General features: G+C 33.3%; 1 protein-coding gene and 1 pseudogene across 1 annotated transcript in view; one reads left to right on the plus strand and one right to left on the minus strand.

The window, feature by feature from the left end:
- The window catches only part of TENM4 (teneurin transmembrane protein 4), a 2724551-nt gene that overhangs the window by 216337 nt on the left and 2485650 nt on the right, over window positions 1-22564 (plus strand). The window lies entirely within an intron of this gene.
- Window positions 16289-16438, minus strand: LOC148755822 (U2 spliceosomal RNA; annotated as a pseudogene).

The following is a 22564-nucleotide window of genomic DNA, read 5'->3' on the forward strand; positions in this document are numbered from 1 at the left end:
TAATCTTTATTATAACTCTATAAGGTAAATGCTATTCCTAAAAGTAAAATAAAATGTTATCATGAAATAAATTGAATTCTGCTCAAACAACATGTTTTGCAAAAATGTTCTACCACTATTCAAAAAGATGTGTAGGAATCTGTAAAACTTTCTTTTCTGCTACTGTGTCTCCATGGTCGTGAATTGTATTCTCCCATCTCTGTGGTGGAGCTCTCAGCACAGCAGTTAGTAAAAACCTTCTTCCCTGCCCTTAAACTATCAGTTCTGTTTCTCAGTCATTGCTCTGGCTAATAATACCACTGTCTAGATCAAATTTAAACTCTGTGCCCTTGACATCAAAGTCATAACACAGAAGACCCTTCAATTTTTCTCTTGTCTTTGATAGCTTGTCTTCCCTTATAACCAACACCTATGTAAAAGTTTGCCTGATCTCCAAGTGGGCAAACTTAGCCATTCTTTTCCATATCGTATTTTAGAGACCTCTAAATGATGTTCCAGCCTTGGAATGAGCTACATTCTAAAGACGGAATAAGAATGTAGTTTTGTATTGAAATTCTGGTTCCTGAACAAGCAACATTGGCATCACCTGAGAGCTTGTGAGAAATGCCAAAACTCCTACCCTAGGTTTGCTGAATCAGAATTTGCATTTTCCCAAGAACGCCCAAGTGATCCTGCTCACATTAAACGTTGAGAAGCACCATTCTAGAGGACCACAAGGATAACATTCTGGACTCAGTTACACAGGCAGTGGGATGTGAATTCTGCAGACATGGAAGGAGATACTCGTAGCCTACGTTTCTTAAGGGCCTATGCTACTTGAATACTTATCTAATATTTTATGTGTATTTACTTCATTCTGACCCAAATTCTACAAAATAGTTAATGACTACCTTTTAATGATAAACATGAAGAAGTTGAGACCCGATTAAGTGATTTCCTTAAGGTCACACAGTGGAAAGAAGATAGGCCTGGACTCAAAACCAGAGGTTGAATCCAAGCTCAACTTCATAATTATTATCCTGTGCTGCCTCTTCGAATAGCCAATTTCACCTTGATTGACTGGCACTGTTCCTGGCCCTTCATAGGCAGGCATTCAGTAACTGAGAAGGAATGAAGCCCAAAATGCAAGCAAATGAATGCATAGTTTTCACTGCCACAGGTACACCTATTATTCTTTCTCCACAATAGTCCATGAAGAAGCAGCCTGAGTGATAAGGAATCAGCAAACTCATCAATGCCTATCTTTTTGCTACTTTCATTTTACCATCTCCATTCCTCACAACCATCTGTCCACCTCTGAATCAGGCAGTGTATATTGCTCTTGAGTGATAGTTGCTACCCATATCTTTGGCAAACACTAAAATGAATTGAATGCATACTGTGTACCCAGCTTTATACTAGATCTTTTAGCAGTGTTACTTTTTTTAATTTTATTTTTTTATTAGTTTCAGGTGTATAAAACAACATAATAGTTTTACATTTACACCCCTTACAAAGTGATAGCCCTGTCCAATCTACTACCCCTTTGACATTGTATATATCTGTTTCAATTCCATTGACTGCATTCCCTGTGCTGTTACTTGATTTAATACATACTGAGGGAGACATTATTATATCTGTTTTGCAGACGGTGAGATCAAATTCAGAAAGGTTGAGAAAAATCAGACAAGATTAGAGTCATGTTTTAATTCCAATTCTTTATAATTCTGGAAATAGAGTTATTTCAACCATCCAATATTGACACCTACTGCCTTTCCTTGCTATTTGATAGAATCAATCTTATAATCCACATTTCTGAGACATCAGGGTGTTTTGTTTATCATTTTGTTTTTGAATTCTTCCTCACCTCAATCCACTGCACTGACAGTTCTCAAACTTTAAGCATTCAGAATAACCTGGGGGACTTGTTAAAACACTGATTACTGGACCCCCATCTCCAGAGTTTCTGAGTTACCAGGTCTGTGGTGGAGACTGATAAGTTTCATTTCCAGCAAGTTTCAGCACATGCTGGTACTGCTGGGCTGAGGACTACACTTTGAGAACCGCTGCAAAAAGTAAACCCCCCTAATTTTTCATATGTCTCAGGTATTTTTCATTCCCACTCTGTCTGATATAAATTTCAAGGTGGTGTCTAAATTTGATAAACACACAAACATTCAGGAGCACAGTTGTTGGGGAAAGTGATGGACATCCTTGCTACCAGGTCATAATTAGTGCCAGCTTGACTGCATATCCCTGATTATATATGTAAATTTAGCTATAAAAGTTAGCAAATAACATAGTTTTTAATGAAATACTGTCATGAGGATAAAAAAAAATACATATGGTTATATAATTTATGAAGGAGACATCTCAAACAGTCTTACTAGGTTTCTTTATTGCAGGAATTCTTAGACCCTTTAAGATGCCAATAGCTCTTTTTCCTTTTTATCTGTTTTGTTTGCTTGTTTATTCTGTTCTTTAGATTCCACATATAAGTGAGATCATATGGTATTTGTCTTTCTCAGCCTGGCTTATGTCACTTAGCATAATACTCTTTAGGTCTATCCATGTTGTTGCAAATGGTAAGATTTCATTTTTTTTTTTAATGGCTGAATAATACTCTATTGTATAAATGTACCACAGTTTCTTTATCCAATTGTCTTTTGATGGGCATTTCAGTTGTTTCCATATCTTGGCTATTGTGAATAGTGCTGCAGTAGACATAGGGATGCATACATTTTTTTGAATTCGTGTTTTGGACTTCTTTGAATAGATACCCAGGAGTGAAATTGCTGGGTGATAAGGTAGTTCTATTTTTAATTTTTTGAGGAACCTCCATCCTGTTTTCCATAGTGGCTGCACCAATTTGCAATCCCACCAACATTCAAAACTAGGGCTGTTAGTATATATATATAATATGTGTTGTTTTTACTTGAATATATATATATATGTGTGTGTGTATATATGTATATATATACATATATGTATATATATACATATATATGTATATATATACATATATATGTATGTATATATATATATATACATATATATATATATATATATAGAGAGAGAGAGAGAGAGAGAGAGAGAGAGAGAGGAGAGAGAGAGATACTATGTATGTATATATGTGTTGTTTTTACTTGATAATCTATTCTAGAGTTTTGGGATTTTTTCCTCAATATCAGTACAGAGAGATTCTCTATTTTTCAAAGATGAGCCCATTATTGTATGAATGAACTTGGTTTACTTAACTAGTCCTCTATTGTAGACATTTGTTTTGTGCCTAATATTTTGTTATTGAAAGTGATGCTGCAATACCGTTTGTACATATATCAAGCATGTATGGGTATTTCTCAACATAATTTCCAAGAAGGATTGGTAGGTCAAATGTAAAAGGCATTTCTAATTTTAATAGATGTTTACAAATTGCCTTTTATAGATTTCATTATTTTGAACTCACATCAACAATATACAAAGAAACAATTTTTCCATTGTGTGGAGTTTTCTGTAAAATTTAGATTTTTTTGCCAACATGATAAATGAAAAATGGTTACTCAGTGTGACTGTACTTAGTGTTTCTCTCAAAACAGGTGAGGTTGTAGATCTGTTATATGCTTAAAAACTGTTGCATTTCCTCTCTTTCTTAAGTTCTATTATTCATATAAACAACTGTAGAAAATTACTTAAAGATAAATTTAACCCAAATAATAAAAAAATGGGAAATCTTTAGAAAAAGACAATACAGTGAAAGATCTTATAATATTAATAAATGTAGTTAAAATAAAAATATTATACGGTATGCATATAATTGAACAAAGATAAAATTATCATTTATATTAAAATTTTTAAATTTAAATGCAAAAGTCGGACTAGATGAAAACAACAAAACCCAAATAAACCTGTATCACAGAGGTACTGCTAAAACAACATGCTTCAGAAAGTTTACAAATGAAAGTAATTAGGGAAATTGTTTTTATAATATGTACTTAAATCCATATAGAGTAGGCATATATCAAAAATTTTATTTAACTCATTAACTAATGAAGGAACCAGTAAGATATTATGATCCTTACGAAGTAGATTTCAAAAAGTAAACACATACACACACACATACACACACACACACACACACGCACACACACACACGTACACATCAGGAGTATTGAAATAAATTTATATATAGATGAAAAACTGGTCAGCATATACAAAACAATAATCAATTTCATCTTCAATGACCATGATTCATTTACATTTCTATGTACAAGAATCATTTGTTTTGTGATCAGTTTATTTTTTTTAATTATAGAGTTGTAAATTAACTCAAAAGCAATGAAAGGCATTAATAACAGAGATAAGTATACTAGACAGGACATTCAGTAATTATTGTTCTTTTGCTTATTTTTCCAGGTGAAAGTATAAAAATATAATATAATAGGCAAAGGTAAACAAAAAGAAAGGAAGCAGGGATTACAATCTTAATATTAGGCGTTAGGCCAGAAATAAAAAGAACTTAATGAGGAAAACAAGGATATCTTATCATTCTAAAGGACATTTTACAATTGACAATGAAGATATAGTAGTTACATATTTCTACATAATAATTATCATAGCAACAGCTTTCAGAAAATGGGAAATACAGGAGATAAAAAGCAAAATAGGCAAAATATATTTAAAATAAAGTACTTAATTCACCTCTCTCAGTTTAGGTCAAATAAGGAAGGTATTTGGTTTTGACTCCTTGTAGAAGGGACTTGCAAGGCATCATAGTTTCCTCCACTTCAATTATTCTGTAACTACATTAGTCTTAGTGTTTCACACCAATTCATCATCACCCCCACTGACTTCCATTACTATTTGGAAGAAAAATATCAGCCTTTCTATGTAGGAAATCCTAACAGATACAAGGCATTCGATATTAGCACCTCATAGAGTATGCCTCTCTATAAAATTATAAAATTAAAAGGGCATGTTGAAACAGAGAACTTCAGAAACAGTTTTGAAGAAATTTGAGCACCAATTGTTTTATATCATGAAATTCTACTTTGTCCAGTTGCTATTTCTCATTATTAAGATAATAGAGCACAGATGGATTTTTATACAAATGAACATGATGAAGCTTTAGAACAAAAAAGAAAGGGACATTTATTTGTCAATATATTACTTCATATATGTCTCTCTTCCCTTCGTCTTGCCTTACAACCTGCAAAGTAAGGTTGCACTTGATTCTTTTGGTGTTAGCAATTACCATAACACACACAGCAAATTGTTTGGTACTGAAATATCATTGAAGTATTAACAACAAATCAGTTATTAAAATATTTTAATGATTGGATTTCTCAGGAGCTAAGGCAGAAAGACAAGTTTCTGATTGGTAAATCACAGACATGATATTTTTAGCAGAATAGGGACTTGGGTTAGTACATTCAATAAAATATTTCTTGAGGAACTGACAAGGGGCCATATATTAAAATGAAAAAGATGCTATATAGAAGATCATTTTTCAAAGTCCATACTTTGAAAACTGCTTTAGAATCACTTGGGTACTTGTTAAAATATGTATTTTGATGCCTAAACCTAGATCAGAGCAATTTAAACTCTGGAGGTAGCCCAAACTGTATTTTTACCAAGCTTCCCAATGTTTATCCCCTTGTGCGCTAAATTGCATTCCTGACCATGATTCTCCATCTTTCTCCACATCTATACCATGTGGTTAGAAATTTTGCAGTGTCCTCAACTATGTATGCAGTATAATGTCTCACCCCTGGGTGATACCATTTGATTTGTTTTAGCTAATGGGATGTTAGGAATAGAGTGCAGATAAAGCATTTGTTAAATTGAGTTTGTTCACACATATGCCTCTGCCATCACCAGATACTCCTGTGCTAGCCTGCTGGTCCCAGGAGGAGGATAAGAGATTTGTGGAGGAAGGTCACTGCAGAAAAGCTCAGGGCACTGCAGCTGACCCCAGATACCCCGCAGATCTCTAAAGATAAATGATTGTTGTCTTAAGCCACTAAGCTTTGGGTTGATTTGTTATATGGCATTTTGAGGACATGGTTACCAGATATATCTATTTTATATCAAAAGAGGAAGACTGTTAACTGGTGAGAGCACAGTAAAGAGTCTAAAATAGAGGGTAAAGCATTGTCTCCAAAATCAGATGTTCCTGGGTTCTTATCCCACCCTGCCACTACTTTGTTGTATAACAAGTTACTACATTTTTAGGCTCCGTTTAATTGAATACTATTTTATTGTTATTAAATAAAACGATACATTCAAACTACCTGTGGTATTATTTCCATCCATTTCTCTTCTCCACAATGCAGTTACTTTCTGATACTGAGAGAGACACAAACAGTTAGTCTTGCTTGTTCATTTTTCTGTAATAATCTTCTAAAGGAAGAAGAGAAAATTACCTATGAAAAGAATTTGAGATGCCTGTGGAATCTGAATTTTTTTAAAGATGTGGAGATAATGACAGAAGCGTTAATCAGTTTTAATACTGAATGTATAACTGAGTGCATAAGAATTTTTTAAGTCATTATTTAACAAGTGTTTAGTAAGAGCAAGCCTAGAAAATGTGTTCATTAACTATTTCTATACTATCAAACTTAGGCTGTTGCGCATATGATGGCCATATGTCCCCACACTGGTTATAGTGTTTTAATGTTGTATAACGTATTTCAAAAATAAGTAAATTTCTAAATATATAATTAAATATGGTTTGCATTTCATACTCAGTAGGATTTCTCATTAACATAAATTAGAAATCATGGGTGGAGGATTTTTCTCCAACCTTCTCTGATTTATGTTTAGAAAAATGTAATTACACAAAGAGGATCCTTCTGTTTCATCAAAATCAGACTTACTGAATATGTATCAATTGCCAACAATATTACAACCACGTTATTAATGGAAGAAAGATAGTGGTGAATAGTGTAAACTGAGGACTTTGAAAGCAATAGAACAAGATTTTGATTCTGGTTTGACCACTAATTGTTGTATAATTATATGCCTTGGTTTCTATATTTATAAAATTTAATTGCTCATAATTACATTGCAGGTTTGGAGATTTGAGAAAATATGTATAAGGGAGGCTTAACACTGATAAGTGATCCATAAACTATTGTTATTTTAGAGGCACTCTGACTTCCAAGACTATTAGAAAGTGAAGAGTTAAGACTATTTCATCTTCAGGAAAGTGCGAAACAATGTATAAGTCAAGCAGACAATAACTGATAATAAATCAAGGTATACTGCTCCATATACTGTGCTTTTGAAGTATCAAAGCACAGTTAAAAGTTCAAGAGCTATAAAACCATCTGGTTTGGTTCAAGTCCAATCTGTACTGCATACAAGTTATAAAACTTTGAGTAGCAAGAGTAACTACATTGAGACTTAAAATTATTTTCCTTATCTGTAAAGTGGGGTTATTTATTATAATTGTTATTACAATTATGCAATTCTATAATATGTGTAAATCACTTAGCGTTCTCTTGTGTATAGGAGTAATTTAACAGCGATTTTGTTAATGTCATTGTCATTATTATTACTATTATCAGTACCATTATTTTAACCTGGTTTCCAGTACTAGCTCTCTAACTGAATGAACCTAGCAACTCATTTAACTTTTCTGAACCTGCCCAAAATAGGCTGTTACAATGATTAAGGACAATAATGATTGTCCTTATAATGATTAAGGACACATGCAGATGTTTATGAGTGGTGCCTGGAAGATAGAGTTGCAATCTTATTTTTTGGTCCCACTTGATTTTCTCCAACAGGGTGTTTTAGGTATTTTGAAATAAGAAACATCAAAATGAACTGGGCCGTATGCGCAGACATGTTGGAATAAATAAGCTATAAGATAGGTTTCCAAATGTAGACAGATGAGGGACAAATGACGATGGACAAAGTTTATGGAGTAAGAATAAGTGTTGCGTGAAGAAACTGGAAGGAGTACAAAAAACAAAACAAAACAAAACAAAACAAAACAAAAAACACGTGTTGGGGATAAAAGGATATAATGTTGAATTGAAAGTATATAAGGCTGCCGTGCCAAGAAGGGTGGCAGAGAGAATGCACATGAGCCCAGGCTGCTAGCACTGGTAGGTGAGGGGAGTGCGATGATGATATAAAGTAATAGTATTAGGTGTGGAGATTCAAGTAAAGAACCAAGTGGCTTAGAATTAAAAAAAAAAAAAAAAAATTAAAGGAGCATATATTCAGAGAAAAACAAACTAAAGTGTATTTTGTTATATGTTATGTTGATGAAACAAGTTGTTAAAAATAATTTTATGATTACTTTGGACATTTTGTAGATATAACCTAAAAATTTTAGGTTTCCCAAAGGCAAGACACGTTGCAATAGACTTGGTAGACAATGTTAAAGCATAATTTTCCCAATATGTCTTTGATTTTTGTATTGTTTCTATGTGTAAGGAATTTCAGTATGATTTGGGTATTGCACTAGGCCAGGAGACAAGAACTTTGTTCAGTTCCCAGTTCTCCAATTTCTAGGTGTGTGACTTTACATACACTGTTGAAATGTTCTAAGTCTTGGCTTTCTCGTGTGTTATGTATTTAGGAATTTTCAGAAAAATAGATCTAAGCTTTCGGATATCCAAGGGCTACATGATGTGTCTGATACTGAAATTTCCTAAGCATGTCACATTGAGTGAGCTATTGACCTCTCCAAGTTTCATTTTTTTGACCTGTAAAGGTGGCAATGATGCTACCTGCTTTGATTAATGAGTTACTGAATGATGGAGCTGAACTGAGGGAGGAGATATGGAAGTGCTTTGAAAATTTCAATTGCTGTGTAATGTAAATCATGATTCTTATAAATGAACACAGACTTATTGACCATGGCTCTGCGTAGTCGGTGAAAGGAGTGAAATTGTTCATTAAGAAGAAACAGGAGTAGCAACCTTTCTCATAGAAAATAATCCAGAATTTATGTTGTTTAATGCTGTGGTTAATTGATTGGGGTTGGATCTGGTGAGTAATTAAGTTTAGTAACAGTCTGCCAATACAATTTTCAATGTACTGTCATATTAAATCACATACAATGAACTCATATTCAGGGAGAATATAAACTATTGTATGACCTACAGTTATATGAAGAACAAAAAGTACATTGCAACTGTTGAGACTGCATTAACAATGCAGAATTGAAATCTGGCAAAAAAGAGGAGTTTGGACCACAGTTCCTGGAGCCAAACTGTCCAACTCAAAGTTAATGATCTTTCCGTACTCATTTTGTAAAAGGAGCCTATTCACAATTTCCCACATGCAAAATACAAAAGACCACTCTCTCCTTCTCCTTCGTCTTCCCTCTCTGTTCCCTCTTGGAGCTCTTTCAATTTCTATGGTTATAATTAGTTTTGAACTTTTGTCTGATTCTCAAAGAGCTGCACGTTGACAAAACAAGTATAATACCGTGAAAAGAATTTCAGGTATGGGAAGAGACAAACTTTATTTTAAATTATCCCTCTATCGTTAAGTAGGTGAGTAAATTTCTGAGCCCCCGTGTCCTCTGTAGAGCTGCAGCACTAACCCCTACCTTAAAATGTCTAGGCAGGGAAATCATCTAGTACAGCATCTAATTTTTTGTCATCAGTTCAATAAACATTATGTTTTGCCATTTTTTCTCTTCTTCAAGGCTTGGACCATACCTGATTCACTAAATAACATATGTTCAATGAGTATTCCCTATGTGTGGTTCTTTCATTATAACATGTTGCCACTGTATTGACTTCTCTGCGTTTTCACCCGTTCATGGGACACTTCTACCATCCACTTAAGAATGTGCCTGTAATCTTTTAAACATAAAACTTGCCTACAATTCAGTCAGCCTAAGGTGGTTACTTCAGAAGTCATGTAATAATAGTGGATCAATAATGAGAAAATTAGCGTAGATAGCTGTTGATGAAGAATGATGGGTAGCTTTATAAAGATACCCAGAGTTTTAATGAAATGAGTATGATAAAGTCTCTTTTATAATGAAATAAATGCCAGGTATAATAATAATGAGACACCTTTACCTTTCTTGACATTTGGGAAAATATTAACACTTTTAAGAAAAAGGCAAGAGTGACAAGGTCTTGGGTAAATAAGCTCTCAGAATCATCATTGGCAGGATTGTTGAACACCTTTGGAGCAGGGGGATGAGGTGTAACAATTTGATTCAAAAGCAACCTCGGGCTGATGTGTTGAAGCAATGCTTGCCTGACAGACATGCTATTTTTACTTAGGTTATATGTTTATGTGAGAACATGGGGGACACTTGAGAAAAAGGACTTGTCTAGTAACTGAACAGCTGACTTATTTTAATAAACATATGCCTATGTTTATTTGTTGTAAGATGGGGTGGAGAGAGGATGGGTAATGGAGATTTTGAATTTTGGAATGGACTGCCTGCAATATAGTCATGTTTTAAAACTGCCACTGATTTGAGAATAAGTTGTCAGTTTCTGTCAAAATTTAAAATGCATATACTTTTTAACCCAGAAACTTCACTTTTGGGATTGTGTCCCACAGGTATGCATAAAATAATGTCCCAAAAATGCATGAAAAAAGATGATTTTGGCAACATTACTTGCAACAATGAAAAATCAGAAATTATCTAAATGCCTAATAATTGGGTCTGATTAAACAACATCATTATTATGGAACAGTTGGAAGTTCTTAAACAGTAAAAGTGCATCTTTATATACAGGAGGCGTCTCTAAGATAAAGAGAACATACATAGCCACAAAACAAAAATAAGGTTCACAACAGAATATATACCTCATATTTTTGTAATAGCATACACACACACACACACACACACATACACATATGTATCTATACACACACAAACGTGTGTGTGTATTTGTATATTTAGTCAAATATTGTCTACTGTGTGCTGCAAAAGGGGAAAGAACAGAAAATACGTGGAAGGATACTAAAATTTATTAATAGAAGTTTGGGGCAGAAGATTCTAAGTGAAAGGAAAACTTACTTTTCCTTGCACACCAATTGAAATTTATTTATTTTTGGTCATATACATTTAAAAAGATTACTTAATAAATAGTTTTAAAATATTCAATATAGAGACAAATGCCTTAAGGAAATCAAAGCAAGTTTCAACAAGTAGAAACGTTTTAGTTTCTAGCATCAACACTTCTCCGACTGTTGATCAATTTAATATAAACATGTATTGAAATTATACTATGTGTAGTCCTAGTATTAGGCTTAATTCCATTTTAGAAAAATAACAGAACACATCTTTTTATAGTCTACTAACTTTCAAATAACAGACCTACCAAGATAGATTTAAAGTCAGTGAAACATACAAAACAAATTTGGGATTCCATGAAGTCAAAATTAATAAATAAATATTTAATACTGTCCTTGAGTGATCAAGCTAGTCTATAGATACATTTTGGGTTCAGTTTCTCTTGCTTCTATATTAATAAATCAGTTCTCTCTATGTGCACTGTGAGAATCATGGAAGCCTGGTGATTTACAAGTAATAAAAATACATCTAGAGAATATAGTTACCTAATTAAATCTGAAATCCAGTTGTTCTTAAAGGAGGAACAACATGTTTATACATGCTTTTCTATTCCCCTTTCAACATGCAGAGTTGCTTTCAGTCAAATAGATTTATTTCACTAGGAAATGCCCATGGTTTCTTAGTTATACCCTGGCTATTTTCCAGCAATTGTTTTTCTACCTAGGGCAGTGGTTGTTTTCAGGTAAACTGACTATAAATAGACAATATGGTACACAGATATTTAAAAGTAGATAATTAGGAAAGATTAGTTTTTTAGTGTAGATCTATATTTATAAATGCATATGTGCATAGAAACAACTTTTGCATGTACTTACACATTTATAACTATAGATTTTAAAGTGTTAATATGAACTAGATTAAGAGGATAAAAGATAAGAAATTAAAGATGATACGCTTACCTGGAAAATACATGACATATTTATTGATATATTGTTTCCTACTCTGAGGTTGTATGTGTATGCTGGATTTACAAGTTTAGTTCTACTTTAGGGTTAAAAAAAAATTATCTTGTGCTGAGGAATTTAGAATCACAAATCATCCCCTGCAGTTGACTGGATATCCCTCCTCTGATTTATTATAGCATCTTGTGTTCCTTTGAGAAATTAAATAACCTTCACAAGGTTACACTTTGAAGTGTGTAAAAGCAGGAGTCAGATATCAGTTCAAAACAATGGAAGAACTTTCTAAAATTAAGCATATTTAAATATGGTATGGTACATATGTAAGCGTCATCTCTTCATCACTTGAATATTTTTAAAATTTAATAATCATTTGTCAGAAGTGATATAAATATTTTCCCATAGCAGGATATAAAAATGAGGAGGAAATAGTTGTCCTAGAGTACACCAAATATTTTCCAAATGGAATTGAGCATGCCTGTGAGGTGCATGCATAGAGTTGCTATTTAGACAAGCTGTAAGGTGATATTCTTTTTTTCAATATATGTATTTTTATTTTTCAATTGCAGTTGACATACAATATTATATTAGTTTCAGTTGTACAATATAATGATTAAGTAGTCATATAACTTACGAAGTGATCACCCTGATAAGTATGGTACTTATCTGACACCATACATAGTTATTACGATATTATTGACTATATTCCCTATACTGTACTTTACATCACTGTAACTGTTTTTATAACTGGCAATTTGCACATCTTAATCCCATCTTCTTTTTCACTCATCCCCTCAACCTTCCTTCCATCTGTCAACCATCAAAATGTTCTCTGTATCTATGAGTTTGTTTCTGCCTTGTTTGTTCATTTATTTTGTTGTTTAGATTCCACACATGAGTGAAATCATATGGCATTTGTCTTTATCATATGGTATTTGTATGACTTATTTTACTTAGCATAATACTCTCTAGGTCTGTCCACATTGTTGCAGATTGCAAGACTTCATTCTTTTTATAGCTGAGTAGCTGATTGCACTTACACGGTGGAAAGTTTGCAAACTTAATTGTCCAGCCTCGTATGTACCACCTCTTCTTTATACAATCATCTATCAATGGACACTTAGGTTGCTTCCATATCTTGGCAATTGTAAATAATGCTGCAATGAACATAGGGATGCCTATGTCTTTTGAATTAGTATGGGTTTCTTTAGATAAATACTCAGAAATGGAATTGATGGATCCTTATTTTTCTCTTGTTATAGCTTATGTTTTAAAGTTTATTTTGTCTGGTATAAGTATTGCTACTTCAGCTTTTTTTTTCCCCCTTTATTTTCATGAAATATATTTTTCCACCCTTTTGCTTTCAATCTGTGTGTGTGTCTTTTGATCTGAAGTGAGTCTCTTGTAGGCAGCATATGTAAGGATTTTGTTTTCTTATCCATTTCACGATTCTATGTTTTTTGATTGGAGAATTTAATCCATTTACGCTTAAAGTAATTATTGATAGGAATTTAGTTATTCCCATTTTATTATTTGTATGTTTTCTTATTTTTTTTTATTTTTTTATTTCCTACTTTTTCTTAAAGAGGTCCTTTAACATTTCTTGTAATACTGGTTTGGGGTTGATGAACTAACTCCTTTAGCTTTTTCTTGTCTGGATGGTATAAGGAAATAGTCTAATCATAAATTTAGGAGTCAATGCCTTGGCTCCAGTCCCAGTTACCAGTTTCTAATTCAGTAAGTCTGAGGTTGGGTCAAAGCATTGGCATTTCTAATAAGTTCCCACGTGGTGCTGATGCGGCAGGTCCAAACCTCTGCTCCCAGATATAACAAGGCAAACGGAGTGAATGTGTGCTGAATAAGTAAGTTAATTAAATAAGTTAATCAGTTTTCTTCATTATACGTATTATGTTTCCATTCTTCTATATCAGTGGTTGCCAGTGGTTACATATTATTTGAATACTTCATTCAAGTTCACATAAATATGTGCACCAATACCTGACTCCTATATTGAAGTACATATTTATGTTACTTACCTTTCCCAGGAGGTTTTTTACTGTGTGAATCTCACCAGGGTTAATTGTATTCACTCTTAGTGTTTGAATTACTATCTGACACTTGATAACTTCCAAATCTCTTTCTTTGACCTAGAGGTCTCTCTTTCAACATAAATACTCATATACTAAGTGCTTTCTATGTGTTAGACATTGTGCTAAGTATTAGGAGCCTCCTAAATACTGATACTTAAGGAAAATATAATGGTCATTTATATTCATCATGGGTCACACCCATTAACCTGGGTCACTACTTAATAGATAAGTACCCGCGGTCATCTGTCCTCTACTATACCCTGATCTAACCTTCTTCCCCTTCTGTAACTAACAGAGCCCTCTATGCCTCTATTGTGCTGTGCGGATAATCAACTGATTATCCATAACTGCCACAATCCTCTACATTCTCAAACTTTTCACTGAATATTTTCCATACCTGAGATCTCAGCATAAACATTGTATTTTCTTCTGTGAATTCGACTTATCCTATAACCCTTTCAAGTGGACTCTTTATTTTGTCATATCTTAGGTATTTTGGTATTCAGAAGTGAGTTCAGTGTCCTCCATTTCTTCCATGGCTATTTCAAATAACAACTCCTTCATAAGTCTGTAAAAAGTCCAGGTTTATTGGGACTATGGCAACACTACCCACTGCCTGCCAAATCCTTGTGAACTCCTGGCTATGCCCCTCATTCACTGAGGAAGCGAGACCTTGGCTTCTCCTCTCTATACTAAGTCCTACCATCATTTTGTGACTTCATTCTTCTTGTGCATGACCTGTTTAACATTCTGACCATGACTATCACATTTGACAGCCTAAATTATAATTTCTTATTGACTTGTCTGGGAGTTCAAGAGAGTAGGCGTCCCCCTTTGAAACTATTTCTTTTTTATCTGACAATCACCTAGCAAAGACTGTTTAGTGGTGTTTCACATTTGTTAAATAAGTAATTAAATGAATGAGTAAATACTACCTTGATGGTATGGTAAGATTACAAAATAGAAAGGTATTTTTTATGTTTGTTTATAATAGGGGAGAATTCAACATTTAGAACCAATGAAGAGGGAGAGATCACAGAGGAGGTGAGATTTCACTGAAGAGGTAGTAGAATGGTCTATGGAGTATTATGACCTCCAAATAAGTGAGGTTGACATAGATGATGACGGTGATCAAAATAAAGGAAAAAAATAAATAAATAACAGAACAAGGAATCTCTTTCCAGGGAGGTACGTGGGAAGGAAGTATAATACAGGTAACTCCCCATAAGCATGGTTGTTAGGTTCCTAAAAAATACCATGGTATACAAATCTGTGTTATACAAAACAAAGAACTAGTACAAAAAAGGGGGTTCTGTTCCAAAAATTAAAAAAAAAATACTGTTATATTTTTATAATTAAGAGAAATACATTCATTAAAGCAATTGTCACCAAAAGTATAATATATTAATATGTATTAAATAATGTTTTCTTCGTCATCACTTCTAAGCACCATTAACCGAGGGCGTTTTCTTTTTTACAAAATATCTTCATACTCTGAACTTTCTTCAGCATTACCTTGACTTCTGTTCTGTACTTTTTGCAAAAAAAGTATGTTATTTTGGATTGCTTGCTTTTAGCTGAGAGATCTTTATAAATTTAGTTATGTGGTGCTAAGCACTTGTGAAGTTCTCTCTTAAACTTTGTGCTTCTTTCAGTGGAAGGATCTTCATTTAGGAAATTCTGCAGCCAAATCTGATACGACATCCACGCTCGAATGACAAATTTCAAATGAGATATATTTTGCTCTTAAAAGCTTTTATTACTCTCAGTGCTGTTTGGGGATTTCTCTAATTCTCAAACCATGTTAGAGTGAAACCGTGTTATAGAAATGCCATGTTATACGGTGGTTACCTGTAGTTGGGAATGATATTTACAAGTCCAAAAAGAGGGAAATTGAACTAGTCAAAACATTGCCAACAAAAAAGTTTATAGATTTGTTTCTTATCTATTGTTGCACCAAAAAAATTCAAATTGTAGTGGCATAAAACAATAAAAATATTTATTATTTATTATAGCTTATAGCAGGCCGAGATTTAAGAGCAGTATAACTGATTCTGGCTTATAGTCTTTCAAGAGGTTACAGTCAAGATGTACTCCAAGATTCCAAGGTTATAGTCATTTGAGGGCTTTGGGGGCTGGAGGATCCACTCCCAAGGTGGCTCACTCACTTGATTGGCAAGTTGGTGTTGGCTGTTGGCAAGCTGCCTATTCCCCTCCTGGTGGTCCTCTCTACAGGGACTACTGAGTGTCCTCATGACATGGAGGCTAGCTAGCTTCCCCCGGGATAGGTACCTCAACAGGTCAAAGCTGAAGCCATGTCTTTTATGACAGCCTTGCAAGTTATACATCATCAGTTCTTCCATATTCTACACTTGATCTTAGCCAAAAGGCCGAGAAGCGATAGTTCTTCCATATTCTATTGGTCACACAGGACAACTATGATTTAGTGTAGAAAGGGTGTATACAAAGGCATGGCTACAAGAAAGTAAGGATCAGTGAAAGTCATCAGAGGCTGGTTGCTACTGTAAGATGAAACAAACTAAGATTTATACCTCTGAAACTCTGTATCTGCAAATTCTAGGTACACGGTGGGTCTTTTACATTACTTTTTATTCAGCATCTTTTTTTGAGTTTTAGAAAAAATGTTGAAGTTAGTTAAACACATATAAACACTTTTAAGATGAAACCTTAAATAGTCTACTCAACTTTGGTGTCTTTGGTAAACTCTAGAATAAAATCTGAATAAATCTTATACCAACATCAAATTATAAAAATGTATTCCAGAAAGCATATTTCCATGTTTCTAAATAAGCTTGTTGACAAAAATGTGTTAGGCATTGGGCTAATTACATACAAAGTGAAATTTAACTTACGCATGGCCATTTGACTTATTTATTCTGTCCATCTTACTATGGAAGGACTGAGGTTTAGGAAGTTTACATATATTGTCAAGGTCATAAAACAGATCTGAATGTGGACTGCTATAATATTTCATTGCTCTCTAATTTATTTCAGCCAGCATTTACCACAGTGGGTTGTTGCAATGTAGCCCTGGATCTAAAGAATGCTCTGAAACAGAAGTGTTCCAGAACAATATTTGGGAATGACTTCATAGTGTATATCTTCATTGGATAATCACAGTTTCCAGTATTATATTACATAATTTGTAAGTCCTGTAGTAAAGACACATTTTAATCTTTCTTTGGTTCAACATTTTCCCAATTTATACTCTTATGAAACCATCTTTTAAATCATATACAGTTTAATAAAGAAAACAATTGTGGAAATATTTCACTTTATCTAATTACCTATCTATTTAAAGTTTAGAATTATTTTGACTGGTCACTTTCTAAGCAATTCAGGTCCATATAGCAGTATTTATTGAATATCTTCTAAAACTGTTGCAAGGTTGTTCAGAAAGTGATTTCTACTGTACTTACAGTAAATGTCAAGCCCCTTACCTTAGTCTACAAAGTCATGCATTGTCTGGCCCTTTTCTACTTCCCCAGCTGTGTGCCATGCTTTCCCTCACTGCCCTCACTCTTACATTCAGGCCTTTTTAAAATTTCTTCAGTACACTAGACTGTCTTGCACATATATCTCTCTTGTATGTATATCTTTCTAAAATAGTCTTTTTCAAATACTGGAATAGTTCATTCTTTTATTCCTTAGCTTAAGTTACCTTTCTCAGTGAATCCTTATTTGACCATGTGGCATAAGGTAGGACACCCACCTCCTTCTCTCTCACAGATCTCTTAATCATTTTTTATGACATTATCACAATTTAGCATATATTTTACTTATGTAGATATGTGTGTATGTATATCTATCTATCAATTCATCTTTCTATATCTATCTATATCTATAACTATATACCTATATCTATATCTATATCTATATCTCTAATCTCTATATTATCTATGTCTATATATAGATATATATAAAATGAATGCGTATAGGGTATATACATCTATATATCTCCTTGTTTATGTTCTTTTTTATCATGCTGTGTTCCTTTTGAGGATACAGCTTATAGATTTTTGTTTTCCTAATTTATACCCAAAGCTCAGTGCATTTCCTAGCCTGTAATATCCATTTAATGTACATATGCAAATGACTGACTAAATTAACAGCTAATAATAGGACCTAACACAATGGAGTATTTACTATAAATCAAGCACTATTGTAAGGATTCTTTATATATGCAATGATTTGACTTTCAATTAGAACTCTATTAGACAAGAACTATTAGTGTCTCTATTTTTAGATGAGAAAACTCAGATGGAAACCAGTTAAATAACTTTTCCTAAATCATACTGCTAGTATTTGCTCAAGCCAGAATTTGATCCAGATAATCTTCAGAATTCTGTTCTTCAACACTGGTCTAGGGTATGTACATTATTGATTGAATAAATTAATACATAAATAACTTAGGCTGGAATATGCAAACATACAGAAATAACTAATGTATAACGCGTATTTTGATAAGTTATAAAACTTCTCTTCATGTATTTATTTATAAATGTGCCAGCCTTTAGACAAGGTGCAGTGGAGGCAATAAGACATTGTCTTGTGAGGGAGAAAGATATATACATGAATATTTATAGCATAACGGGATACTCAGAGAGTTAAAGAACAAGAATAGAATATCATCATGGGAACATAGACCTTGAAAACCAGAATAGGCTCCCTAGAAGAGGTAATATCTAATCTGATACTGAAAGGATGATGATAGGTACTCATTGAAGAAAGATTTTGAGGAAAACGTCCCAGGTGGGCATAAGCAGAAACACTAATGTAAGGAAGTACATGTTGTGCCCAGGAAATTACCAGTGGCTTTGTGTTGATGGAGCAAAAAGTAAAATGACAAAAACGTTAAGAGAGAAAATCAGCAGAGACAGGATCTCACAATTTTCACGTCAAGATTGTAACCAGTAAAATATAGGAATGCCTTTTGAATAAAATGGATTTGAATTGTGCTTTGGGGCACAGTTCTGTAGCAAGAGATTGTTCCAGGAATGAAAACACTCGGAGCAGAGATAAGAATTGTATGTACATTTTCTGGGCACAGAGAGGTAGTGGTATCATGATATCACCAGGTCATTTCATTCATATTTGCTGGGGAAAGCTCAGATTGTACGAGATGGGTTATTACGAATGCTGAGACTGAGCATTGATCAACAGAAAATGAGCAAGAAGCCCAGTCCCAGCACTATAACTTCAATAAGTTTCCTAACATTACTGAACCTCAGTTTGATCTCTGTGTTCTGATGTTGTGAAAATAACATTGAAATTGATAAAAGGAATGATAGACTTTGCATGTTAAATGCCAGGTTAATGCTTGACACTTCACATGGATGAGGTAAAATGTAATATTTTTATAGTTGTGGTATTGTTGTAAATAGTATGAGAATGCAGAGGGATTGGAGTATGGAGAGGAATTTATTAATAGCTGGTCTTAAAATGCCTCTGCAACCGTGAATAGTATGTTGATGAAAGCAGGACTAATTTTAGATCCTACCAGCTGATGACTTAGGAACACCTTGACTCTGTCTGGATTGTTGCAGGAGCACACCAAGGAATTGCTTGTATTGGTGCTTAGACAAGAAAGGCAAATCATCACTGATGAAGCCTAGAGGACAGAGACACACAGGAGCCTACAGTCAGCATATTGCTTTATACCTAAAACTATGGTGGGGAAAGATGCCATTGTTTTCATCAATTGGAGTCTTCCTTTTCCATTCAGTGTAGTGATTTCAAAGGTCAGTGAGCTGCTGAGATTACAGGCTTCTGTAAAAAAAAATCAAAGTCTTGACTTATATTAAGAAAAATCATGTGGTATTCTTCACACAAGTCCAAGGAGTTGGGGCACTGCCCACATAAAATCCAATTTTATGTGGTAATCACATTTCCTTTTTTTTTCACTTTAGATGTCTGTTCTGTGACTATTCGTGCAAGAGGTGCGGAGCCAGGACCCTGGAGGGCAATCCAAATTAGAAACAACATTTTGCAATCATCTAAATAATGAAATTATATTTATCACAATCTCAGGGAAATGTCCATTTAGAGTTTAAAGATCAGGTATAGAAATATAACTTGAGGTGTGATTAAGACTTTGAATATCCTAGCAGGATAACCTTCAAACTCCTATCTAGGGAAACCAGATCTGGCAGTTTCCTTTTTTCCTTTCCACCACTTCAGGCAATTTTCATTTTATTATGAATATGGTATAATCTCTCTTCCTTAAACAAACAAAAAATAATGGCATTAAGTGAGTTCTAGTTTTGTTTTATTTTTGTTCCTTTATCATAGCAAAAAATTGTCTTTGTAAGAGTTGCTTGCACAATTGAGATAATGATTCAGTAATTTTTGCAAAAGCAAATTTTCTCAATTGTTGCAATTTCCAAAAGAGAATAATAACTTCAAGGTAAATTAATTGTTTTGAATTATTAAAGCTTTCAATTTCTCCTTAGTGAATATTAAATTATACAAATTTTGTGAAGAGATTTTGATAGTATGACTCAGTATTTTTCTGTAGACAAAATTACAATGATACTGTCAAAAAACCAAGCAGAATGGTAAAAGTGTGCTTAAAATATTTTAAAGTGTTTTATTCTACAGACACATTCAAAACATGATAGCCCTTAGTTTTAAACAAAGCCCATATTTTAAAATTATTTTTAAATACCTCTAAAAACTTTACGTTATCATTGATATGCCAGAAGTCACTTACCACCAGAAAGGAGAACATTATTATGTAAAAACCAACTTCTGTATTGAGTTTCAGATCAAGTTGAAGGCTGCAATTTGAATAAATGTGACTCTATGCTTCTTTGTCTATGCTTCTACTATCTTGGTTTGTAATAGAAAGTGAAGCTTATCTAAACCTATCCTCCCTTTCTTTGTTTTATAAGTAATATTGAATGCCAGTGATGTGCCGAAGACAGTGCTAAGCTAAATTCCTGTCAAGATCCATCCCTGTAATGGTCCTGGCCATTGGAGACCTCCTGTGCAAAATACAGTGGTTTTATTTAAAGAAAATACCATTACAATGACACAATTTATGGCTGCATAGTGTTTATAGTGTATGGACCAAATTTACATATTATTTAATTTTCACAGGAACAATGTTACTTTGCTTTCACTGGATTCTTCTTTTATCTTTTTAATAATATTTTTCCATGACTGCATTAAGTTCCTATGTAGAAAAAAATGGGTACTGAAGAGACAAAGTAGCTTTTCCAAGATCTTAAAAATTGGTTGGTTTCAGTTTATATGTTTTAACTCCAAATCCTATAAATATTCCCATCTTCTATTGGAATCTATATCTAGTTCTGAAATTATTTGCATTTTAATTAGAAATGATGGAAATTATTTCCTGATTGCCTGAACATTTTGCCTAGTATCTCTAATCCCTTGGAAAGATCATTTTTATAGGTTTCTATTATGCCTTTCAGGTGCATTTTCTTTTCTATTTTGGTTTAGCATATAATCATTTACTTAAAAAAAAAAAAAAAGAAATCAGGAAAGTTATTTTAAACTATTCCATAGAGACCAGGAACCTGTTCATTAGTTTAATAATAATAATAATAATAATAACAATAATCAAGGAATGCTATCAGAATGCTATTGCTATTGATACTAGTCTTTTACATTATATATATAACTTCCAAAGTAAAAAAAAAAAAAAAAAAATGAGGCTAACTCAAGATTTTCAGAGTTATCTGAACTTTCTTTACATTGAAGTTATTTATTTAACAACAGCCAATTGGATAATAGGGCAAACTAAATACAACTTGGCTATTTTTATCTATAAGTTCTTTACTCAAAGGTCATTTTCATATCAGGAAAGATTAATTCTGCATTTTACATTAACACAATTCTAGCCCTTCAACAAATATAAAACCTGTGATAGCAACCTTAGCACAAAAACCAAATATGTAAAAAAATGCTATGCCTACTTCTTTATAGGAAACAAAGGCATAAGCTTCATATCTAGTGTGATCTGTAAGATATAACATGAATATGAATAATTTGAATAGGTGTAGAAGCATACAGAGAGAGGTAGATAAAATACTAATAGAAAACTAAAGGAATATTACTCCTTTTCTGTTAAAGAATATAGAAGTAAAACATTGAGATAGTTATTAAAAGATGGGTAAAATTTAAAAATGTAGGCATAGTAGAGGGAAGAGATAAAACATAACTCACCAGGGAAAGCCGCCAAGACAGGGAAATATGGGGTGTCTGAAATTAAAGAGCAGACACGCCTTGGTATTCATAGAATGAATACTCAAATTCATCCGCTTGAAAGACAGTAGATAATTTCACAATGTGAACTTTTTTTTTCAAAGAAATAAATCTGAATCCTGTACAATGTGAGAAGGAATACATACACTGTCCAATACTAAGCTAGTGAATGAGCCTAGACCAGAAAGCACAAAATGGTAGGACTGATGTCACAGAAACTCTAGGTTTTACAGTTTTTGTCAAAGTGTTAAATTTTTCGAGAAGATTTTTCTCTCTCA

Source organism: Rhinolophus sinicus, chromosome 14 (assembly GCF_057876585.1).
Source record: "Rhinolophus sinicus isolate RSI-liver-muscle chromosome 14, RSI-T2T, whole genome shotgun sequence".
Classification (NCBI taxonomy): domain Eukaryota; kingdom Metazoa; phylum Chordata; class Mammalia; order Chiroptera; family Rhinolophidae; genus Rhinolophus; species Rhinolophus sinicus.